Raw genomic sequence first — 26,865 nt, 5'->3', positions numbered from 1 at the left:
TAAGAAATTATCTTACTGCGTAGAAAAATAAATAAATGTATGGAGCAAATTTACTACTTTCGCATTAATTTTAAATGTATATTAAAATTAATAAATTCGCATTAATTTATCATTTATTTCTTTGCTGATTTTATTTCCAAAAAGATTTTTTCATCAGAAGTTATGTCTTATTAAACGTTTAGATTTCATGCATGACAAAGATCCAGAATTATTTTCTATTTACTCGACATAGCAATGTTTCTACAGCGATAAATTTTGCCGATTGATAAAAATAATTTTTTTTCTTTTACATAAATATCAACTTATACATCACCTACATAAAACCTTGTTTTTGTATGCTTAAAATATTAACGCTAAAACATAAATTAGAAAGCTTTGCAGTATTTTAATAAAAATATAAGTTAATTATAGCTATATATATGTATATTTGTATATGCGTAGATATATTGGATCTCTAGTCCAAAACAGCTGAGCCGAATTCAGTTAGCACTTTCATATTTAAGAGAAACAAACAGTCAACTTTTCACCTTTACAAAGAGTAAAAGCTAATTAAATCGAAAACTAATTAGAAAAGAAGCGAAAAAAATTTGTAGTAATTTCGGATTAATTCATTCTACAAGAAATACTTTTATACGTCTTTACAAAATTTTAATTTTACAAAGAGGCCAGTTTCCCTTTAATCCAATCTTTCATTTAATGTTCATTAATGTTTCAAAATTTAATCTTCTATTGTTTTTTGAAAACCGTCTTGTTCAAATGTTATTCTCATTTTAATAAAATAACGTACCAGACGATAAAATAACTTATAATATTTTATACAAAAGTATTTTTTTTAATTGATAAATATTAACATGAAAGTATTTTAATCTCTGTCAACTTCAGGTACTTGACCTACTTAATAAATAATGAGTAGTAATCCAGACTTCAGACATAATTTTGAGAATTTAATATTAATCATTTAAGCAAACCATTACTTTTAAAACTATTCAATCAATCGCATTCAAATTAAAAACTAAGCACAACCAATTTCCTTAAATATTTTTAAATGTAACTTATCGTGCTAGTTAGTCGATATATAATACAGTTTGTCGAGTTGCCTGATTTTATTGATTAAACGAGTGTTTTTTTTTTCGGTTTTAATTGTAAGCGGGAATTAAATTATATATTAAAAATGATTTTATTGCATGTTAATAGTTTTGATACACTTGATGTGTAATTGAATTAATCAGACCAATGATTTGTTTTCGCCAGATGAATTATAAAAATTAATGATTAAAAAATACTTGGCTAGGTGTTGGGAAAATCTTACACTTTAAAATGTCCATTGAGTTTTAAAAAATTAAGAAATTTTAGTGAAGCCTAGACATTTGACTGAGTTTGCCACAAGGACAGTTTATTTGGGGGGGGGATTTATGAATATGATACATCTGGATGTATTTAACATAAGTTATTTTAATTAAAAGAAAACAGTGGAACTGTTTCGTAATTCGCTTTCAATGCAATATTAATAACTTTATGAAATCTGCCATAAAATAGGTTAAAGGCTTAAAAATTGTGTCGTCAGTTTAATAAAGAAAATAATTTATTCAGTCTAGGTCTATACCTAGAAATATATACCTAATGATGGATCATTAGGTATATATTGTAATGATTCAGCTTCTTCCTGGGTGACCACTGTGACATTCCTTTTTCCCACACTCGATAATGTACATTCCGGGCCATTCTTCATCAACGAAACTCCCACAGTGTTAAGTGCCTCCAGATTGCCAAATGGAAGACCCTCCTTTTAAGTACGGTCATCTGGCCATTTAGTGCTAATCCAGATAAGGAACCACACGTGCGTTTCCCAGGGAAATAAATCGTGTCTTCGAAAGGCGACAGTGTCAAACACTCCAGATGTCCTGCATTTTTCCCATGGTGGAGGGTGAATCATCAATGGACATTTTCCCACGGGCGACCAGAGACGATTCAGGTTGTTCTGAACGGTGATTGGGTAACAGGGAGTCTGAGAGGAAAATAAAAGGTGAGATTTTTCGGAAGAAGACGGAGAGAAGCTTCGTGTGAACCAAGGAGAGGAGCTTCGTGTGAACCAAGGAGGAGAAGCTTCGTGTGAATCGGACTTCTGCGTAGAATTCCACCCGAAGAAAATTCGGTGGATTCCGAGAGCTACCCCCGGAGTAGCCTAAGACGCCAACAGCCTGTTAGCTGTTCTTGTAAAGTTGTTTCCTTCGAAATGGTTCGAGGAACTATTCTTGTTTAATTTTCGTGTTGTAAATAGCATCATTCATTTAACCTAGATTAGAAAGAGTTGTTTTTATGTAATAAAGCTGTAAATAAAAAAATTTGATCATATCGCTACCTGTTTTTGGATCGAGACTTTACAATATAAACCTAAAAATACCTAAAAATGGATCACCTACATCTTTAACCGCAATTAAAGCAAAATTATAACATTAAATCTATATTAGAAAAAGATAGAATAATAGATATGTGAATTTTTAACATACGCGAGATTTCTAGCCTTAAAATTGTCTTATATAGCTGGAATGCTGGTGGCAAAATAAGACTTATAACACATGCGATACTTTATTGGAAGAATTGTGGTTTTCTTACGGCCATTTGTAGGGCTACCCATACTTATCTCATTGGTTTGTCTCTTCCTTTGTGAATGTAGTCACAGCAAAAGCTATGAAGAAATAGAATGTATCTGGTACAGTGTCATTAGAAAACAAGTAGACTGAATCTACGGAAGGAGGTTATGTTCTAATGGTTAATATTACAAATAGTACGTAGGAATCCAAAACGAGGTGATTGTATGGACATCATAGATACAAATTGAGATACAAGATATATTTATAAAATTTTAAAAGAATTTATATAAAAATGTCTTATTTGCTATATTAGAAAATGACAAAAGGATTTATTTCACAAGAAAATATAAATACAAGGAAACTATCAAGAAAATAGTATAAGAATGATATAACGCTACATTTCGACCGAATAAGTAAATATGATATGCAAAATAGTGTGAAAATACCCGTAAGTACAGAAAGATGCTTCAAAATTTTATTGCAATACTATATAATATTGTAATTATACAACAATATTATGAAAAGATTACAAAATATCTACGTTTCCACGTTATTTGTGTATTCACATAGTTTTAGAATAGGAATTTTTGTAAATTTTCAAGGAATTCAAATAATTTGTCAAATGATATATCTGAGTAATTCGCAAAATAAATTACTTTAAAATACCAGGTAACTACAATAAAATATTCTTTATATATAAGACCGATATAATGTCCCATTTTGTCCAAACATGATCTGAACAATTGAGTAAAAATACCCCACGTAAAGAAAGTTACATTCAAATTTTATTTCGATACTATATACAATACTGTAAAAATATAACAATATCGTAAAAATGTTGCAAAATATCCGAGTTACAAAAAGACAGTATAATAAAATGGGCTAAAAACCCTGAGAATTGCCTAACCATCTTAAAATATAAAATTCAAATATAAGATCTTAAAAGAAATTTGAATGTACCTATTGGCAGCTTGTTTTGAAATAAATTTGTTGAAGCAAATGAATCCTTTATTCTCATTAAAAGAAAAATGTTTAGAATGTTTTGTTTAATAAGCGATAAACCATTTTTCTGTTTCAAACAAAGTTTAACCTACTTCGTGAAGGTTTCTGTAAATTATTAAAACTTAGTCCGCGTTCATCTCCAAAAGAAAAATTAAAAAATGATTCTCTAAAACTTTCCCCTATTTTATTGAATATAAAATAAATGCACGATATGATAACATTACTCTTGTCTTGCTATCTTTTTTTTTTAAATCTTTTTATGAATTTCTAGGGAATTGATCATCACGTGAGATCTGAATTCCTTAATAAATCTTTTTTTTCTTCCAAAATATGAAAAAAAATGTTGAATTTTTATGCTTGGAGCTAGTTTGTTTCCAAGTTTAATGATAAAAACTGTCAGGGAAACAATCATTAAAATGATCGGGATTTTTTTTTAACTTAGGGGTTAAATTATTTTTAGCATTTTTCTCTTTTCTAGAAAGTTCTTTTTTCATTTATAAAGAATCAAAATGATCGTTTAGAATGTAGAGATTATTAAATGGTTTTCAAAATAAAATTTGTCCTTTGGCTATATTTTTTTTTCTTCCACCATTTAAAAAAAAATCCTTCCTACACAGATATAAATGGATTCAGAATGGTAAATTGAATAACTTGAATAACTTTAAAACATTTCAAGTTCTTTTTCATTCCTGATTTAATAGAAGTAGAATTGCTTCCTATAATAGAAGTAATAATTTGAATTGCCTAACATTTTTCCGGCGGAGCGTTTCCATTTTAAAGCAAAGGGAATATGAAAAATCCATGATAGAAAATTCTATTTCGAATGAATTTAATAAAAAAAAAACTTGGAAATACTTTTGGCAGCATATTTAAAATTTATTTTATTTCAATTTGTAATTATTCGATAAACTATGGTTTTTGAAATAAATTTGTAATAAAATTTAATTACCAAATGGGGCCACTTACATGAAAACACTTAAATCAGTTTAATCGATTGATAATCAAGTTCAATAAATATTAAAATGATAAACTGTTGCTATAAATCGCTTATAAAATTTCATCCTTACAAAGATAAAACAAGTCGAGTTCAATAAAAGCGTTTAAAAACTCAATGCCTGCAATCAAAAAATACACTGTTTATAGATTCAAAACTATGATATTTTAACTGCAATTTCAAACACAGAAGTTCGAAATAATGCTCCTGGAAAAATCAATTTCATTAGAGAAAATCTTGGTGAAGTCCCGATAAAATAATTGAAAAATAAAAAAAAATTTATTTTTACTTTGAAAGTTAGTTAAATCATTCTTTTAAGTTTATATTAAATACTGAGAAAAATCATGGCGCTTTCTTTGAGTTGCAAATAATGAATACTTGACGACATTTCAGAATCGATGCATTATTACAAGAAAATTAATTATTTTTCTATTTTTTTTAATTTGTAGTTGGTTTGGAGTGGGAATACTATATTTTGCCAATGGTTGTATTTATGGAGGAAGTGTTTTCGGAATTAAAGTTCAGGCAGCTGTTCACCTTAACCGTTAAATGCACGATTATTTGTTTTGAATTTTTAAAAAATCGCTTATTATAGGAAAATAGTCATAGGTTACTAAATAAATTGGAAAAAAACACAACCCAGGTGATAATATCGTATAATTAATTAGAAAAAAGTTCTATGCATACTTTCGGCAACATACAGTTTTTACAAAAAATCTGGCTTGTATCTAACATAATTTGCAATTACAACATCAAACATTGATAGCTTACCTAGAAACAGATGAGAAGTAATTTTTTTAACAATTAGATCACTCCTTTACAGGAAACTCGACAATAGAAACTCTCTCTTCAGGTAACACACTGAACTCGATCTACCACATTCAAATATATATAACTTACCCGCCAGAAATGATGTCAACTATTTTTTTTTTTCATACATGATTGCTTGTGGTTATCAACGTACGTTCGAAAACTCACACTTAGGTTTCTGAATAAAATTAATGGAACTATATGTAGACAATTGGCAACAATATACATTTAAGCGTTAATGTAAGTATCCTAGAACATATTGTGCCCTATTTGGTTCTCTTTTCTGATTCGTTTCTGTAATGTGGTGAAAAAGCTCCATTCCACCATATGTTTCTATATGTTATTACTGCTTGGATTTCTAATATATTTGTAAATTACTGAAGACTTCCTTGGCGTCACATTATATTTCAAATGAATTCATGCATTCGGAACAAGTTATTTCCATAAAATGCATCCACAGAGTCAAAGGAAAAAAGCTTCAAGATCAAATAACTTATAAATAGAAGAAAAGTATTAAATAGCAAAAAATACTTAAATTATTTGCACTGTTTAATGACCAAAATAACACAAATTAATATTGTAAAAACCCTTTCTTGTGCGTGGGATTTCTTTTGTGTGAGCGATAGAGACAGTGATCACTACAGATTTTAGTCCCAAAATTTTTATTTACATGTTGATAAGGGACACAGCACAGATTACAACACAAAATTATGAAAATATTAAAAGAAAAACACCACGATCTAGCAGAGCGACATTACTCTCCTGCCTCTCAGTCAGTTCTCCTTCTCTCCTTCTTTCTCCTCCCCCACTTCCGTTAGGCAAGCGGGGTTACTCTCAGGGGTGAGAAGGGTTGCCAAAATTGGCATGTCTTACAAATATCAAAAAATGAAATTTGAGATCGTATATTTCATTTTAAAGTTATCATGTGAGAACCTTATTATTTTAAGTCATTAACCAGTTTAAAACACTATCTATATATACAGAAATAAAAAATACAAACATTATGAAATATCAATTAAAATTTATTTCTGAAACAAACTGTAGAAGTTAAAATTAATTCTGAATCATATCCTTGTTTGAATCCGTGCCTGAAGTCTTCAAACCGGAAGTCTTCAATTCACTAAGATGCTCCGGTAGTGACGGAAAAGGCCACCAAAATGGTAAATAGTGATCAAAACAAATCAAACAAATTCAGCTGTAAAGAAGCAAATTATGTCATCCATTATCACACGAATGCTAAGTTTGTGCTTCATCACGGCGATATGATTCAATTAATGCATTCATCATGCCGCTAAAAAGCACTCATCTGAAGAACGGCTGCATTCCATCATTTTAACGGCCAGCTGCACTTAAGCATTCCTATCGCTGCGTTAAGAACATATGGCTTCACGGCTTATTAGAAACGGTCAGGTATTTACTCTCAGACAAATATGTGCATCATTAAACAGTTTCCCTTCTCATTAAAACTACCCCGTGTCGCATTTCTCGCGAAATTCTGTTTTTGTCTTGAATAGAATTTAGGAACAAAATGCTCCACTTTAAACGTTTTTATGTGACAGCTGAAGACACAAACAGTGGAATTGCTTTGAGCGGATCGTGTTTTTCTTGGAAGGATCAATATTTTCAATTTTTTTTGCAGACGAGAAATTGCTTTTGACAAACGGGCAGAGGAAGATATTTCTAGTATGGGACTTCAGTTAGTTTTTATGAAAAGTTGACTTCTGCCAATATTTGCCCAATAAAGTGAAGCTTGTATGTTATTAGATTTGAGGAATTTCTCAATTCTTTTTAGACAGGAAAGAATCGACTTTTTCATTCAATTAGCTTAGTAAATAGTACGATATAAATTCGAATTCCTGAAAATGTTCCTCATTTCGCAATAATTGAAAAATATTTTTTTGATAGTATAAATACCAGATAATATATATATACCAGATAACACATAAAAGTATAAAATAAAAAATATAAATTTCATAAAAAGCTTTAAAAAACACTGATGAATGCCTGTGCGATGAATAGAATAGGATCAATAGCACACTGAAAATATTTTAAAGGAGATTTTTATTTTGTTACATAATGCAGCATCTTGAGTTAGTTTTTTTATCTGTTTATTCAAGAAATACGGTAGAGAAAGACATGCCATACCCAATCTAAAAATAGACGAAATTTTCTAGATAGTTTTAAAAAATGTCGATGCTCGTAAAATAATTTTTTCTGGTTGCTACATGCATTAAAAATTAGGGAGTAGTTTACATTTAAAGAGGAAATGGGATTACTCCTTAAAAATAGTAAATAAGGCGTCTTTTTCTATTAAGGATTTCACTGTGAAACAAATACGAAAAAAATTAGGAGTCTCTCGCTCTCTAATCTCGGATCCAAATGCAGAGAAAAAATTAAGCTTATTTAAAAACAAAACAAAACAGACCAGATAAAAAAATTGCAGTAAATTAGATATAACAGAACTTTTAAGAATAACATTAAAATGATATTTTGCTTTAAATATTAGACTGTACCCAATTTGAAATATAAGTTTCTAACAGAAATCATTTTATATAATTCGAATTGCATTGTATATCATGATTGTGTTTACTTCAGATTTAAGTAAATTTGCGGAAAAATTTGAATTTTCACAAGTAAAGCAAATACGGAACCGACAAAAAGCAAAAACTAAAATTTTGCGGAAATTTAGAAATTGTCAGTCAACGAATAGTCTTCAAATAATTAATAATTAGTCAAATAATTAGTCTTCAAATAATTATTTTCGTCAACGAGGTGTTATATCATAAATCTTCGGATAATCATTTTTTTAAAATACCTTCAGTTATTTTTAAAAAAAGCGATTTTTAAAAGCCCATTTTCATTACTGCAAAAAAAGACAGAACTTGATTTTTTCCCGACTAAATTGAAATTAACTTTGATTATAATTTATTATCATAAAAATGATGAAATCGGCATTTAAATATTCACGATCAAATAGTACCAGCAATAGCATGGTGTCCAGATATTACATATTTATTCGATTAACTCATAATCAAGTTTTAAAAATATTAAAATACGACAATCCAGAAACCATAAATGAGCAAAATTTTAAAAATTCTAGTCGATGAAGAAATTAAAAATAAATTACATAATTATATCCTTATTAGCATAAAGCATACCAAGTGAAATAAAATTCTGTAAAAAAAATAACTATTTTATACATTAATGAATTTTATTTGCTAAATTAATCCCCCTTTTGAAATTAGTTGATAATTTATGAAAACAAACTTGGAATTCTATAGCTTGATCAGACTATTGTTGGGATAGAATTAATGAACAAGCAGCCAATCTCATATTTCAAACCGAACCAAATTCGCCTGACCACGGGACACGCACAAGCAGTTACGAAAAATATCCTTGGACCTCGAACTTGCAAGCAACGAATCTTGAAATTCAGACTTCAAATTAAGGCAACTCCAGATACGTATTCTTTTGAACCATTTCTTTAAAAGAATAAAGATAGCCGACTTTGGCCACCAGTTTTTTCGCAGGAATAATTAGTTACATAAATTTTCATAAAAATAATTTACACTTAATTTTAATGGTTTCCTTATCAAGGAATTTTAAATTTTAAATTTCACATTTTAATAAGTCGTGCAATTTGTAATAGTTTATAGTCATATAAATCGGATTTTAACTCCATCGCAATTAATTTTCATTTCATTAAACATAAAATTTCGATGCTGGCTTCGAAAGGGATAGTTTTATACTTTATCTAATCAAGCAATGTGCTTATAAAATAGAGACTCAAAAAAATCTTTCAAAATTGACGTTTTGTGTTTATTTCACAATATATTTTAGCTATTATATATTACGTAATGCATAAAGTGACTTTCAGAAAAAAAAATTATGATTGAATAAAATAAATAAGCGCATATCAATAGTAAAGCAAAATCAAATTAAAAGAGCAGCAACATAAACGTGTTTTAAAAGGCGCGAATTAAAAAAAAAATCATTGTTACTTTCATTTGAAGATAAATATTAGCTGTAACTGCCGCGGTATTCGAAAATTTTATAAAATTGCTTTCAACAAATGTAATATGGAAAATTAAGACGAATTTTCATAGCTTAAATGTTAATAATGGAAGGTTGAAATATCAAAAGCAAGAATACGAACAGCTTGGGAATCATTCACAACAAAGATCATGTTACCGCTTCGTCGACGCTCTTTGTTAAAGTATGTTGCAACCATGCGCTGATTTGGCATCAGCGATAAAATTTATTTTAACCCTGCTGACGTGGGATCAACTATTGAAAGAAAAAGAAAAACGTGTTAAATCGTTGCGGGGTCGGTTGAACCTCAATCAAATAAAAAGTTGGAATTCGAATTGTCGTTTGATTTTAAATAAGATTAAGTTTTTGGTTAAACACTTTATGCTATAGAGCGATAACTCATAAATTGGCTTTTATTACGTATAGAAATGGTCAGCATAATGCAAGTTCGAGAACATTTTTGGACAACTTCTCGGATCCATGCTGTTCTATGAATACTATTGCTGGAGGATTTGATTGTATTTTAACTGTAGAGAAATGGGTTCTGGACAGGTCGAAACTTTCGCTCGTGTTCGTAATGTATCTTGTTCAAAGAGAATTTAAATAGTGTGAAAGGTTTAATAATACCACCTAACTTTCTCATGGCTGCCTAGAGAAAGATCATTGAGACGAATTATCAGCTGGCCATAAACTATTTTCCGACAGAAATTTGATTGACAGTTGCATTGGCTTTGAAGTTTGAAAAGTTGCTTTTAATTTCTAATTTCGTTTTCATTTTAACCTCACTACTTATATTATCACCAAGAAATGTAGAATCCTGGTTTGGTAAATCCCATAATAGATTGAGAATTTTCTGAGACAGAAATCAAATTTGAGTCAAAAATGTGTCAATATATAAAATGCGATTTCATTTATGTAAATCATCCGTTATTCGAAGCAAAGAGTAACCTTTTTAGTTTCTTTTACACAAAATCTAAAAAAGTGAAAATATTGTTAAAAATCGATATGCAGATTTTAATCTTCTATTTGTAAACTTCTTTTTCAGAAAATCAACAGTTCACCGATTTTTATCTGCAAATACAGTAAATACAAAAGTAAAAAATATTGTATTATCTAATCTTGGTAAGTCACAGTGAAACTGTAACATTGGCATCGAATCTTTGATAAAAAAAATTTTTAGAAGAAATTTTGTCAGTGCGTTTGTGTACTTGGAAAAATGATATGGACATAGTCTGATGGAAATTGGCATATTTATTTATTAATAAAATAGCAGTTTTGTATCAAATTTCCTTCTTAATAGATTGAAGGGCAGATGATTTCTATCATTGTGCGGAAAAACGTACTTAATACATAAATGCGAAACTCAAATTCCATAGATTTTTTAATTCGTCAAGGAGCAGTAAAACGTTTTTAAAACATTTCAGGAGTCTAATTTTACATCTCAATAATAATTGGCGAATTGTCAACTCTCATTATATTTCTGAACTTTGGCCAGTTTTTTTAATTTGGATAGTCAAACAATTTTATATACAGGACATATTTTTATATAAATATAATAAATGTATTATAAATTAAACATATAAATATATATTGAATATATATAATAAAATTATAAATATATAAAATAAATATATTATAAAATAATATACATTTTTTATGTAAATTTAATCATTAAAACCATATTATAAGTTATTGAATTAACTCAATTCATTCATGCGACTAAAAAAAACTATTAAAATGCACAAATAAATTTACCTTAAGTGTATTAACCAGAAACAAAAAAAACTTATTTTTCTTGCAAAAAAAAAAAAAAAAAAAAAAAACCTTAAACTTTTTTATTTTCGTACATTGTAAATCTGTATTCGAATTCTATAAATGATTCATATCAAAGGAAATACACATTAAAATTCATAAATGATTCATTCTTAATGATGAAATTCCTTATAAATTAATTATAATGATTTCAAATGATTCAATTCGAAAAAAATTCATTCCAATAATTGATTTATTAAATCCCTGATGAATTAATTCTTCTCGAAACTTATTCAGTTTCTTTTAAATACATTGAAATTAAACTAGATGCTGAATACAGAATGAAAACACGATCACTATTATGTAAAATTCTTTCATTTTTTTTAGAGTTGGAAGATAATTTACAACACACATTTCTCATTTTATAAAAAGATTTTTTTTTAAAAAAAAGTATTCCTTTCGGATATTTAAGGAAATTCAATGCAGTTAGAAACGTTTTTAGCTGTGGAAAAAAAATTTCGAGGAAGGAAAAATAAAAATTTTAACTTGCTTAAAACATAAATACAAAAATAAATTACAGGAAGAAATCATTCAATAGTCGTTCACTTAATTCATATTAATGGAATTTTTTGAAAAAAATTTCTTTGAAAAAACGATAATTTTGGTTTTTGCTGTTTAGAGATTTTTTCCCTCCGAGTCAAAATAAAGTCTTTTTCTGGATTCACCTTAATCTTGGGAGAGGAGAGCTACCATTAAAATTCAATAGTTTATGTAAAATTTGAAAATATATACAGGATCTTTTGTTTTTATAGGAGAGGACTTTATCATTTGTTTATTTAAATTCTTTTTGGGCAGTTAAGAAGACACAGAAGAAAAAAAACTTTATGTGGATTTTTATTGAAATCATAAAAAGTAAGCTTAATTTTTTTCTTTCGATAGAAATTTTTAAAAAATCTTTTTATATTCTTTAACTTAGAATTTTTTCGAAAATTAAAACAGTTAACTTAAAAAAATCACTTCAAAGCGTATTTTATTTCTGTATGTATTTATACATTCAAATATTTGTTAGAAAAGAATATTTTAGACAAACAAATATAAATGAATCGAGTAATTACAAAATATTAGTTTTTCAATTATTTTTAAACACCGGGAAATTGTACAGCGTTTTCACTCTTATGAGAAATTTTTATACTTTTTGGGTCACTATTTTTTTATCTTTCCTTCCATGTCAATACGATTTTTAACATTAAAAGGAATAATATTGCTAGCTAACAGCTATTTTTTCTATATTAGCTAGCATGTCATTGTTTGAATATTTTATTTATCATTTCTAAAGTATTTGGCTCATAAGTATTGCTTAAAATGTGCAAGAAATGTTTAGTTGCGAGGATTTCCCAATTAATTCTAAGAGATTACCTATTGCAAAAAATTTCAATTATATATTGTGTAATTATTTCTAATACTTCCATAATAAAACTGAAAATTCAAATTTTGATATTATGTTTTAGAAGCCTTACACCATTCTGTTCAAATCAATATAGAAAAAGCAAAGAAAATAAAATAGCAACAATAGAAACAATGAGAATATAATAGAAACAATGAACCAAGAAGCTACCAAACAACATTATGCGGAGTCATAAAATATGCTAAAATATTTTTAAAAATTTATTAAGAAAAAAAAGCATATATAGTAAACTATTGATATTGTTGAAATGATAACACTAAATTATAAAATAATGTAAAAGTTATTTTTTGCCGTAATATTTTCGGAAGGTATTGTGGAAAAACTCCAAAGTTCCACTTAGAATTTGAATTATTAAAATTCTAATCAAACTTTTAAAATCTCGCCAAGTTGCACATTTCTGCTATGTGGTATCTATACATACCAAGTTTGTTAGCTCTAAATCAAAAAGTTCCTTTAGAGCGTCACAACCCATAGAAACATGTACATGTTAATCCTTATTATTAGTAGATACAAAGGTGATATAATTGTTATTAGTAATTTGACTTTTGTTTAATATGACATTAAAGAGCAATTTATGTTTTTGTTTTAACTGAATGTGGCTTTTTAGTCCTAAAAATTGAACACCAAGAAGCGATCATAAAAATTTAAAACACCGTTGTAGATAAAGTGCTCTTAAAATATTCACAGGCTTAAAACTTTAGTGATCGTTTTGATTCTTACTTAAAATGAATATGAATATTACAGAAATATAGTTCAACTAAGTGTAAAAATAAATATTTTTCTTTGTCTATTCTGGCAGATCATTAAAACATTTATCCACGGATTTATCGAAGCATCTAATTTAATCATTCTTGCTCCCGAGGAACCACCATTATTTGAAACCAGTCTTCTACAATTCTGTCAATTGTTTAAAATTTAGGAGCTGGTTCATGAGATTTTACTGATTCAGGAGACATCGTAAGTTCCATCAAGGAATGATCCATATCCAAAGAGTTCAGAATATTTTAAATGGCAAAGGGAAGCCATTAGAGAATATGCCGATTAAACAATTTTCACTGAATAATGCACCCATTAAAATAGGAATATTTCTCTTTTAGCTAGGCTTTAGCAACCAGCGGGCCTTCTTTGTTCTAACTCTGATATGACGATTGGATGGATATTCAAAATAGAATTTAAGGGAAACTTAGAGAGCATTTATTGATAATTTTTCATCCGAAGTTTAATAGTTCATTAAATAAAAATTTCAGGTTTCCAGGTGAACTTATGTATCAAACTAATTGATAAACTGAAGCAAAATCAAAAATACTTGGAATTGAGATACTTCATTTAGGAAAGAATCACCCTACTTGCAGTCTTAAAGGTAAAATAGTTCGTTAAAAAATTTTCCTATATAAATTAACATCCTTGAGGAACCCTCAAATATTTTCAACTGATAAAAATAGTTTTAATATTGTTACGAAATTTCCCGGGTTCGTTTCGCTAGTGGGAGTTATATGGTGTGGAGAACACTCAATCAGCAGGCGGCAGTAGAAAATGAAACAACGACGTTTATATACACGAAGACACACAGAACAGCACAAAGACGACAACTATATACAGCACAGAAGGCGATTATCTTCAGCCGAGACGTGCAGCATACACCAGTATACACAGCAGCTCTACTCCGTCGCAGCTCCGCTAGTCCCTGGAAGATGAGTTCTTCATCGTCGCTTCCGACTACTCTTCGACTCCACTGGTCCCCGACTCAATTCACCGACGATCCCGACTACTCTCTTCGATCTGGTTCACGACCCAATTCACCGTCAGTCCACGATTCGACTCCTGCAGCTACAGGCTGCTCCTTTTATAGGTCTCAGGAGGCGGGGCTAGAAGCCTCTCAACCAATCAGGAACGTTCGAGGCGTATCTCCGTTCCTACTGGACGGATCGGGAAAATTCGATGTTCCGGGTATAATCTATTTTGGCGCCAAAGTCGCTAAATTCGTCGCCAAGTCGCCAAATGGTCGCCAAGCTCTGGGACCTCCTATGGAACCAGCTATGCTGGGAAGCCGCATCACAGGTTCGTAACAATATTTAGGTGGAAGCTCACTTCAAGCAAAGTGATAATAGCAGTACAGTTTGAAAAAATATCAACATAAATTATATTATACTAGCTGGAACCCGGTGTGTTGCTGCCGCAAAAGAAATTTTGGAAATATCATTTGAAATAGCTGTCTTGTTTAATTCGGAATGATAGAAAGAATTGTATTTATTTTCTTGCCGACAATGAATACATACATTGAAATTCAATGATATATAAAAGGAGAAATACAAATAATATTCTATTTTTTTTAACTTTATTATTCAAGAGCTTTAGTGTAGACAATATTTTTGTTGTTGTTTTTCCGTCTTCAGCAAAAACAAATTTCTTGGCATCCGACTCGTGAGCATCCAGCATACATGACATAACTCCATCCTGTGCCCTCGATGCCTATAACACTAAGTTATCTAACCAGTTGGATGAACACAAGATGGAAGGGGGAAAAAAGAAAGAAAATTTTGGTAGAAAGAAAGAAACGACATACCATCCAGGGTTCTCCAGAGAGAATCCCATCGGTGTCAAATCCTACAGGACTGTATTTAATTTTTTGGTGAAGTAATAACTGGATGGAGAGGACAAGAATACTTAAATGGTCACTGTGGGTTGAACTTACAGGGAAACGAGATTACTAACTGAAAAAATTGATAAATTACATTGAGAACATCTGTATGACATGTATAAGCATATAAATAATTACTGAAGAGTCTGAAATCTGTAACGTCCGTCTGAGTCCTGTGGCTTTGATTTCCTCCGTGAGAAAACTGCACTTTTGAGGGATTTTTGAAGTTATAATTGATGGTTGACGGCTGATTTTGACAAGTGGCAATTTGGTCTCAGCTATTGTGTAGTCTTGAAGAGGTCTTGGTATTTATGAATATGTTTTACTATGGAGTGAATCTTGCCGCGTGAAAGGTACCTGTTCAAAACTCTCCTGTACCATTTTTCCTAGAGACTTGTTTCTGGCTTCCTCATGTGCACCGAGAGAATCGGTAGGCATTCGATGTCAGTGAATTGGAGATCCTATCTCCCCACAGCTACAGTAAGGAGAGTTGGCCAGATGGAATCTGTAGGTATGTCGGGAATGGGCCGTGTCCAGTGAAGAAAAGGACATCCGCTCTGCTCCAGTTGGCCGCGTAGAGAGAAACTTTCGGTATTATGTACATCCAGCATACAACTGGCCATGTGAAAAACATGTATTTTCTATGTTCAATCCACACACTTGAAAGGATTGAGCTTGCGCCTTGTTGAGAATGCAAGTCGAATGGGGAACTGCGTCATTTGAGTCCATGAGTTTGCAGTCCAAAACGCATGCCGGTGAGAATAATGGGAATGCGTGGAATGAGAACATCTTCACCAATCGACTTTCCGTTAAGAATAGTTGCCTCGCTTCTTGCCGCATCTTGATCTTTTGATTCTTATGCACGTGATCAGGTAGCATATAAGCGTTGTCTTTCGATTCTTACCGCATGTTGATCAATATAAATACGATAATTGTACTGTGCCTATACCTTTGCGCAGGGGAAAGCAATAAGTTGACCAAGTTTCATCGCAATCGGCTGAATAGTACGGCATCGCAGAAGGTACGAACAAACGAAAATTCTTTAATTTCTATTCACAACATCAAAAAATCTAAAGAAAATGAAAAAGAATTTATAAGACAGCTTAATGCATGAATTTTACTATAGTTATTGTATTAAGTTGTTGCTTAAAATAAGAAGAAAGCTGAAATATTTGATGGATAAAAAAAAAACAAGGCTGTAGAAATTTAAAAGAATGATTTAAAGCTGCGTTTTAAACGTTTAGCATAAATTTTTAACATTTTCATTAAAGTACTTCGATATTTGAAATCTTAGGATTCCCAATATACGATTTCTTATATGAAATGTTAAAAGCTTACGTTTAGGTCCAAATCATTTTCAAAAAAGGAAATATAAAACTTTTGTTAGCGAAAATCCAATTTAATACAATTCTCAAATATGTAATATCTAAATATTTCCCAAAGAAAATTTTTTTGTGTAGTTTCTTAAAATACATTAAATGCGCAAGCAATAAAATAAGAAAAATAATTCATTTAAATACTTATCAATTAAAGAATTTAAGAAAATGCTTAATATTCGATGATTACTTTTAAGTTCTTGTTACTTCAAGACGTTTCAAGAATTTCTCGAGAACCGTCAACGCATGCCATTTGAATTCCCTCCCAAATTACTCTTTTACTTCGAAAAGTGAAGGGTGAATTTTTATGGTTGCTTGGCAACAGCTCGTTTCCACATTTAACGAAGGAAAATTTCACAGAGAAACAATCATTAAAGAGATTCGATTTTTTTACCATGGAGAAGAAACTATTCTTAGAATTTCTGTGGCATCCTTTAAAAAGGAACTTTTGACATTTTGCCTCACAGTTAACACGTTAAATTTCGGGGATTATTTTTTTCTAAAACGCACAATTTGAAAATGATACAGTTTTCAAAATGAAATTATTTGTTCGAATGTTAATTTTATTTTCTATTCGTAATCTTTTCTTATCTTTTCAAAGAACTCTCGTCACGTTTCCAGAAATGGAGAGGAATCCTATAAAGGTGAGCTGCGTTTTTCTTAATATTTGATTTTGAAATTTTTAATTCTTGCACAATTGAAAGTAGAAAATGTTATTTTTGGTTCATCTTATAAATCGTTTGGATCATTCATCGCTTGTTGTTGCCAATTAATAATTGATATTTTGATTATTATTTGAATTGATAATTGATTGTTTGAATTACTGATTAATCTCGTATGTTTGATCTGATTTTGAACGGCACGATACAAAAAAATACAGAAGTTAAATGCACAATTTTTACATTGAAAAATGAATATTTAATGTAACTTTTTTTCAAATGACACTTTCCTCGAAATATGAGAAATCATTTCTCGAAATATGAGAATTCATTTCTTTACATATATGATTCGAAGTACCATAATCTAACAAAAATGGAATGCACTGAATTTGAACTATTTTCTGATGTTCGAAAAATAATTTTATTAATTCTCGGTTGGTTATACAAAATTTTTGCCGACTTAAGTCACTACGTAATTCCCAAACTAAGCTAGATAAACTTGCAAAAAAGTTTAAATATTTTATGTAACTATGCCTTAGTGTTCTCAAAAATACTTTTAAACTGATAATTTTTATAGACAAATAATTCCGTTTATTTTGGAGTTTTATACTGTTAGGATTTCTTCCAGTTTTCCGTCTATATATAGCAAGGAGAAAAAGTATTAAAAAACTGACCCATTTTAAAAATTATTCGCCATTTCTTGATTTTAAAATTAAACTATGTACAAAAAATATGGATACTATTGTCAAAGGCATACATTACACTGGAACATACTTAAAGAAAAATAAGCCAAAGCTTCGTATTTTAATCGTAAACAATTAGAAAACACGATGAAAATGATTTAAGTTTATTTTTTGATTATAAAATAAGCTCAAAACATTTTAAAAGTTAAATATTTTTTTTTAAATATCAAATATTTTTAAAAAGGAATCTATTGTATGACAAAAATTCGTATAATTGAAAAAAAACTTAAGACAAAATTTAACTTAAGAGCAATTTTAAAACAAAATTAAATTGAGATACTTTATTTTTAAATGCTTTAATTGAATTTAGATCCAGAGTGTTAAGAACATGTTTAATTCATAGAATAATTTCTGAAGATTAAAGAAATAAGTCAAATAAGAAAATCGAATAATTTCAGAATTTTTACTTGTGGAATTGCATCCAGACTAAATACAAACAAGTGACAACGGTCGTTTACACACAAAGTACTCATGCTTATAATCCTTGAATCTCCTCAGGTGGGCATGCCACTTTCGAATTTTTTTTAAATATTCATTAGAAAAGAGATAGCAAAAAATGCCACTTGTTAAAACGAAAACGAGTGAGCAAGATAGGCCACATAAGAAAAAAAATTGTACATTTCTCAGTTAAAATATTTAAATCCAATTTCTTCCTAAGTTGACCTCGGTTTCCATACTATAATTATACACCAACGCAAACTTACAATGCAACGTACCAACGCAAACGTACACCAACGCAAAAGACAGTTTCCCTTTTCTTTTATGTTCTTATGCAGAGATTTTAGCATTTTTTTTTATTTGACCTATTGAGAAATGGAAGTTTGGTCCTTTGGTAATATAAACAAATGTGAAAAGCCATTTTTAACAACAACTTATTTATTGAATTAAACAAATGCCTAATCCTCGAGATCTGACGGCCCGATTAAATGGTTAGTATTCGAAACTACCATTTATAGGCTTTAAATGATCATGAAACAAGTTGCATGTAAATCAGCTTTTGTTTTGATATGCGTGGCATTAACTAGATACATTAAATCAATTGAGCATGTCTTTAGATCCTGCATAGGAGCCATCGTAACTTCAAAGCAAGTACCATCGTACTTGATTTCCATACTTCAGATAGCAAAGATGACTGCATTTTTTTATAACATAGAATTTAAATCATTCAGTTGAAGGTGAATTTACAGATAATCCTAGAAAATGTACAATAAAATCAATATGCTTCTTTTTTTTTTACATTTCATGCACAAATATTTCCGAAATTATGCAGGTAATATTAAGAGACTTTATTAATGTAAGAAATGTAAATGTAATAAAGTTATATTAATATTTAATTTTATTTAAATTTAAAAGAAAATCTTACCCGAATGATTGATATGAAAAACTGCGATTCCAAAAAAGAAGCATTCTTAAATAATGAAAAGGAGTAGTTAATTTACTACTAATTAAGTATCTTAATAAATTAAGTATTAATTTACTACTTAAAGATTTACACTAATTTGTGTAAATCTTCATAAAATCAAAATTGTGTTAAATAATACAACAGAATAGTTTCCGAAATTTTACTTTGAAGTTCGAATTTAATCTTCTAATTGGACGATAATCCATCTGTACATTTGCTTTTTCAATCCATACAACAATTTAAACTGAAGAGAAATTTGCATTGGTTTTAAACGTTTATCTTATATTCATATAAGATTACAGATTAATGGAAACACGGATGCTTTAGTGAATTTAAGCGATTTGTTTTAAATTCATTTTCGATTCGATAATAATAAAAATCAAACATGATTATTACATCCATGCCAGGTATCTTTTATCATTCAAATAGATTAGTTATAAAACCTCAAAAGTTAACATTTTTCTTCTGAAATTACGCGATTTTTATAAATTATTTCAGGAACAAACTCCATATAGAAAAATTGAAAATCATGCATCGTCTTCACACTCAAATTATTTGCTAAATATTTTATAACATTCCCAAATTTAAAGTCCTTTCTAGTTGTTTAGATTTAAAAAATGCAAAGTTCAAGCTTTAATGCTAAAAGCGTAAGCACTAATAAAGATTTCTGAAAACAATTTTCATAAATTCACACAGGAATACGACATTCCATATCCGTCTTCCTAGCGACATAAAGTCTATACATGTGTTAAGAGCTCCCAGAAATTTTAACCAAACATTTCTTTTTAAATACATTGTTGACACAGTGTCAGTGCTGTCGTATGGTTCTTCAACAAAAAAGTTCAGTTGTCTCCTTGAAATTTACTGAAAAATAGAAACTTCACAACAGTAATTCAAAGTATATACTCATCAAAATCTTATCCTCTTAAATGAGAGTCCATAAGAAAAATTCCTGCATGAAAATCATTTTATGAAAATATATTTATCCAACCCACTTAACTACTTTAAGAATCCCCGTAGGTTCTTAAAAAATATATTTTTTAAGAACCCACTTACATGATGGTTCTTCGGTGGAATCGGGTCTCGAACCGGAAATCGTCCAGTTTCGAAGCCAAGACCTTACCACCAGAAAACTGCGGCCCACAAACTGCTACTGTTACGATTCGAACTAGTATGTGGATTACCTTAAGAAAGCAGAAACAAATATACCTACAGTCACAGTTAAGAAAATAAACCTTCCAAAGACTACAGCGATAAACATTAATTCAGTCACAAAGCACAGGAAAATCCACTGCGCTTTGCGGTAGTTCGGCTGAGTTTTTCGTCAAATTCAGCAGTTTCCCCGCGATTAAAAACGACGATCGTGTACCAGCCTCAGTAAAAAATCAATAGCATCACTGTTTCGGCTACTAAGTATTCTCGGAAAATTCCCTAATTTTACTGAAAAGTAGAAATTTCATAACAGCACTTAAAAGTATATCGTCAAGTCTTACGAATGTTGCCAAAAAAGTGAAATTCATTCAGTTTATAGAATTCATAACGCTTATTTTAAAACTAAATAGCTTTGTCTTCAAAAAAATCGATACACGAAGCACTGGATTTAATATTTAATATAGTAATAAACAGATATGGCGTTTGAAGACAACTTCTGCTTCACCTTCTCTGAAATTTGAGAGCAAAATAAAATCGAAATATGTCTATCCTTTCGAAATAATTCGCAAAGAATACTAAACTTTTTCTATTAGATAATATTAACCAATTCTAGTCTAGCTTCTACTTATCTCAATTATAAATTTGATTATTACGATGCTAAAGTAATTCAGGAATATTAAACACTGTCGCAAGAATTTTTTCAATGAAATTTAAATATCCCGAATTTGAAAAGCTTCAACTTTTTCGAAAGCTGCTTCAAACACAAATACATATCAGGTACTTCAATATTAAGCTTTTCTAATAGTTTCCTAACCCCACATTCATCCTTTTTAAAAAACATCCATAATCACAAGTAGATCATAATTAACTTCAGTAAACCCTTTAACTGCTTTGGTTATTTTTATAATCTAATTGGCTGACACTTGTCAGTTTGAGAACAAGTTGTCTGTTAATTCAGTTAAGAATTTATAAAATATCCGAGATGTTTGGATTAAGTTCAGTTTTAATCTTCTTACAACGTCTTAGGCTTCATGTCAGCTTGCAGTTTAGAGAAGTAATAATTCGATGCCCGTAAGGCATGGTTATAAAGATTAAGGGCTTAAATTATTTACAACTATTTCGAAACTTGGAGCTGTATGACAAAGGAATGGTCTAAATACTTTCATTGATTTGAAAAAGTGGAAGGCAAATGTGTCAGAAAAAGCAAAGAATTGCAGTAAAAATTATGCAGTTATTGCAATATCAGTCAAAATATACGTCACTATTACTAACCATTCCCACTGTAAAGATAATTTGGAACAGTTATGAAGGCGATAAACAATTTGTTTCACAGATTTCACTGAATAAATGTATGCATACGTGATATGCCATGGTAAATAGAACCGATACCAATCCTTTGGATTTGGAGCGCCTTCTAAGTCAAGAATTTAGGGGAAATGTGTATTTCAATTATTTTTTTACTGTGCATCTTGAAGAAATAGGTTATATCTCTAAATAAATAGTTTTGCATAACGGCAACAAAATGACAGGTAAAAATTTTTAAATTCATTCGGGAATTTCTATATGATCCGATATTAATGTTTATGAAAAACTAGAATTCGATTTCAGTTCGATAAAAATGATGTAAAAAGAAATGGTTTGAAATCATTGTTGTAAAGGCTTGCACACTACAACGGTTAGATTTTTCTTAGCCGTTTTTCTAGATCTACAGAGAGAAATAGAATTTTGGAATAGCAATATTTACAAATACATTTTTTAAATAAAAAAATTTTTTGTAAACGTTTTAAAATTGTGTAGTTTGATAGCTTCTGACATGAGAACTTTCCTAATAAAAATTATTGGTACCAAAAGACGGGCAATTATAAGAAGAAATACAGTTCAAATACTCTGAAAAGGGTGAATGGAACTATTTGCCAACTATTTCTAATTCAGAATCAACAATATCGCATTCCAGAGAAAGAGACCTAGCCTTACCCAAGAAAAGGAGAGAGCTTTATATCCTTGCATTAAAACGAAAGCTAATATCTATTGCGAAAGTACGTGGCCACTCTCGCCAGTTTCTCTGCAGTTCCATAAAAATTTGCTTACTCATTTTCAATTCACATGATGTAGTATACCATATGCATATACTCCTTATCAGATAAGTTTAATTTCCGGTTTTATGTATCACAATATGCTTTGAAAATCGACGTCTGTAGGTTCTATGAGCAATCAATTGAATGAAAGGCAAGAATACATTTGACTTGTAGTTAGAAGAAAATCTAAATTCGATTTTAATAAAAAGAGACCGAGTCCTTAATTTGTACGGTGGGTATTAAAGAATGTAAAAAATTTTATCCAATCATGGTACGTGAAAATTCGATTTCGAAATATGCTTTTTCATTTACAAAGATAAAGGATCTGGCAAATCTCATCAGCTTAAACGAATCCACTTGCATCTTATGACATGATCAGCCATTTCAATGAAGTTATGGAATTGATTATGAAATTTAAATCTCCAATCCTTCATAGCTGGGTAGCCACAGAAATTATTAAAGCTATGTGTTAGGTTAAGATTGATTTTACAAGGCATTATATAGCAGAATTCTCTACATTATCCAAGGGGAATTCTTAACTCAAAGGAAGGATAATTTCTTCAAAAGTTATCAAAAAGATTTCAAGCTTTTTAGTATATTATTAAACGAAATAGTATGGCAAAAAGGGAATTTTGTAAAAAGGTTATTCAATACATAATTACATCAAATTAATATCGTTGAAAAATTTCAACAATTTTAAATCACCAAGTACCAACGAATTTTTTTGTATTTTCACTAAGATAATTGCAATTTAATGCAAGCAAATAAATCATTTTACGCAAAGCGTCGTGCTGAGTCAGGCACACCCCGATTTCTGACCTTTAAATTTTATATTACCCCTTTCGATTTTAAATGTCCGATTAAAATAACAAAGCTATGAATAAAGATTACATTTTTTGACTCAAGATTTAGCCCTCGAATTTGCATAAAGCCAAAATCTTAAATTGTTATTCAGTGTATTAGAAATGATATTAGATGCAAAATAAGGAGTTGAAGTGGAAAAAAGTTATTGTAATCCAATAATGAAGTGATGTATTCATTATTAATTCAAATACAGAAAAAATGTAACAATAATAACATAATAACCATGACATTAAAAAAAAATGCACTAGAAAGCAGCAATCAAATAAGCTCTCGAATAAACATCATTTACTTTTAAAAATGCTCTCTAAAACTTACCACATGTGGTCGAAATCCATTTTCTGCCTCATTGATGAAACATTCATTTTAATTCAAGCACATATCTCCATGTAAAATATTCGACTTAAACGTATTCATCCACACGGTTGTCATGAAGAAGTTCAAAAAATTGCAACATTTGACCAGATTAAATCCAAACAGATTTTGTAATCTATACTTATAATAAAGCTCAATGTGTGTGTGTGTGTGTGTGTGTGTTTGTTGGCGCTCTACAGGCCAGACCGTTTGACATACAGCTACCAAATTTGGTACATGTATACCTTGGAGGTTGGGAATGTGCACCTGGGGTTTCTTTTTTTGAATTTTTAATTAGAATTTTAATTATTAATTAAAAACTAACTTTCCCGCCAAAAAAATCTTCCATTTTCCCCACCGCCAACTTTTCCGCCAAAAAAAAATCTTCCATTATCCCCAGCGCCAAACGAGAAAGGCTTCAGTTTTTTTTCTCCCAACAGTAATGAGGCTAGGGTTAAAATTTTTCGGCGGATTATTTCAATCGGTTCTGTTTATTTTCTTAATGTTTGATGCATTTAAAATTAAACATTGTTAATTAATCGATCTTTCAGATTCATTCTGAAGTACTTTTGAATTAAAATAAAACAGAATAAAGGAAATTAAAAATTTCTAATCCGCATATCTTTACCCCAACTGGCGTAGAAAAAAATCACGTATTTGCGTTACGTAACCGGCGAAGAAAATTCACGCATGCGCATTCTGTTCTGATTGTTGCCATGACAACGTTATCAATGGATGATTTAAATTATTTTTGGGTTAGTTGCATGCTTTTGTAAGTGAATTGTGTTATATATTTTTTGTATATGCTTATAGTTTTAAGTACATCGTTTTTAAGTAGTTTTTTTAAAACCTGTTTTCAACCGATTATTTTAAACGATTCGTTTTATTTTCTTAGTGTTTGATGCATTTAAATTTAAACATTGTTAATTAATCGATCTGCTCATAATGAATCTAAGAAAATTTTGTTGACCAACTCTTGAGATATTACATAAATTAAAAAAGATATTCTTTAGTGCCCATAAAGTTTAAACGCTGAGTGACTCTATTTTCAGTAATCAGATTATAAAAAAATGCTTTGTTTGAGTAAAAAATATTATTATATTAATTGAAGATAAATTCTTTCCACTTTAATTTAAAGCATAAATTCTACGGGTGCTAACAGAAAATGAGAGAGATACATATTGCGTTATGACTGAAGGCCTTTATAATATTATGAGTGAATTATGTGACTATCAAAATTTGAAGTTTTAAAATATTTTGATGAAGAAGCTATTAAAGTAGAAATTGCATAACATATTTAATTATTAAAATTTTAACGAACATTAAGATTGGCGAACCGGCTGGTCGCCAAAGGCGGCTAGTCCATTAAATAAAACTAATTGCATCAAACCAAACAATACATAGTGAACATTACGAATGGTATCAGGCAGCGACACAAAAAATGCTCACGCAGTCGCATTTGAAAAACAAATTTGAATAGAATATGCATCTTCTTCACTGCTTGACGAATGCTTTGACAAATAAATTGATTACGAATATTTTTTTAAATTGTAATGCAATCAAAATTTAGCATTTCACAGTAAAAAAAAGCTTATCATTAAAGTGGCAAGAAATTAGTTTAGTTTTTAAAAATATTATATTTTGCATCATTTAATTGCCTATATTAAATTTTTTTTACTGATAATAAACGGATGAAAAAAAATTTAATGAGTTTGAAACATATTTTTTGAGAGAATATGTCTGAGGGCCATTTCTAAAATAAAATATTTTTGGGTTTGAACTAACTGAGAAATAAAAAATTTCGATCAAGCACAGTGCGTATCAATGACACCTCGTTGTCTGGGTGAATCAGTACACAAACACCTCAGACCATTCTGAAGTTTTAAAATCCTGATTGATGATTGATATTTGTGAGGATTTACTGCTGTGGATCTCAGATGACTAAGTAGCTTTAATTTTAATTTATATGTCCATTCATTGAAACTGAATAATTTTAAAGGTTTTTAATTCATTTGGAGATTTTCTCAGTACAACAAATTCAGACACTAGATCAAGATTTTCTCACTTTCTTAAAACCTTTGGAGCATATTAGAGGCCGCTGGAGTCCAGTGGTAAGGTCTCGGCCTTGGAAGTAGAGGGTCGCAGGTTCGATATCCTTTCAATCGAAGAACTGTCATATAAGCGGGCCTCCCGCTGGTGTGATCTACTTTTAACAGTCAAGTAATGACAGATTACTTGTGTACTTATGAGGCTTAAACATTGCAGATAATTCTCAATACTGTTGGAAAAGGTTATTAATGCGCAATAAATTATTTCAGAGCAATATTTATTTTCTGTAAATGGCATAAACATTAAATTACGATGAATAAATGGAAGATATCTGTTCTTAAAATTTAGTAAATTACTTTTTTGCAAAATAATAATGATTTTTTTTAATGTTAAAATGTTTTTTTTTTTAAATATTTTTTGACAATTATTTGAGATTAATATCTGTGGATATTCGATATTTTACTCTATTTAAAACATTTTTTTTTTCATTTAAGGAGCTGCTATAAATATGGAACATTTTAAAAGCACTATAAATATTATTTTAAAAATATATGGTATTTTTAAATATATAATTTAATATTTTTTTAAAAAATATTATTAACTAGCTGGTTTCGGCGACCAACCGTTTCGTCCGTATTAACACTTCTAAAATTTCCAATTAATATTTTATATAAATTGCCCTCATCATAGGTTTTTCAGCAAAATATTTTTAAGCTTCAAATTTTATTAGTCATATAATTTACTTATATTATTATGTAGGTCTTAAGCCGTTCTTTTCATTCTGCTACGCATCTCACTCTAATTTTCTATCAGCGCCTGTAAAATTCGTTTTTAAATTAAAATTGAAATGATAAAACTGCAATTAATATAAAATACATTTTTTTCACTGAAACTAAGCATGTCTTTAAAA

At 29.7% G+C, this 26,865-nt stretch overlaps 1 protein-coding gene across 1 annotated transcript in view; it reads right to left on the bottom strand.

Moving 5' to 3' along the window:
• The window catches only part of LOC129962821 (uncharacterized), a 78,000-nt gene extending 53,960 nt beyond the window's left edge, over positions 1–24,040 (bottom strand). Inside the window, exon 1 of the mRNA XM_056076819.1 lies at positions 23,871–24,040. The gene's annotated coding sequence lies outside the window, so the exon portion shown is untranslated. The remainder of the gene's footprint in view (positions 1–23,870) is intronic.
• Positions 24,041–26,865: the final 2,825 nt, after the last annotated feature.

The sequence above is a fragment of the Argiope bruennichi genome, chromosome 3, assembly GCF_947563725.1.
Source record: "Argiope bruennichi chromosome 3, qqArgBrue1.1, whole genome shotgun sequence".
NCBI lineage: Eukaryota > Metazoa > Arthropoda > Arachnida > Araneae > Araneidae > Argiope > Argiope bruennichi.
Note: the sequence above shows the minus strand (reverse complement) of the source record. Positions and strands in the feature narration are given on the sequence as shown.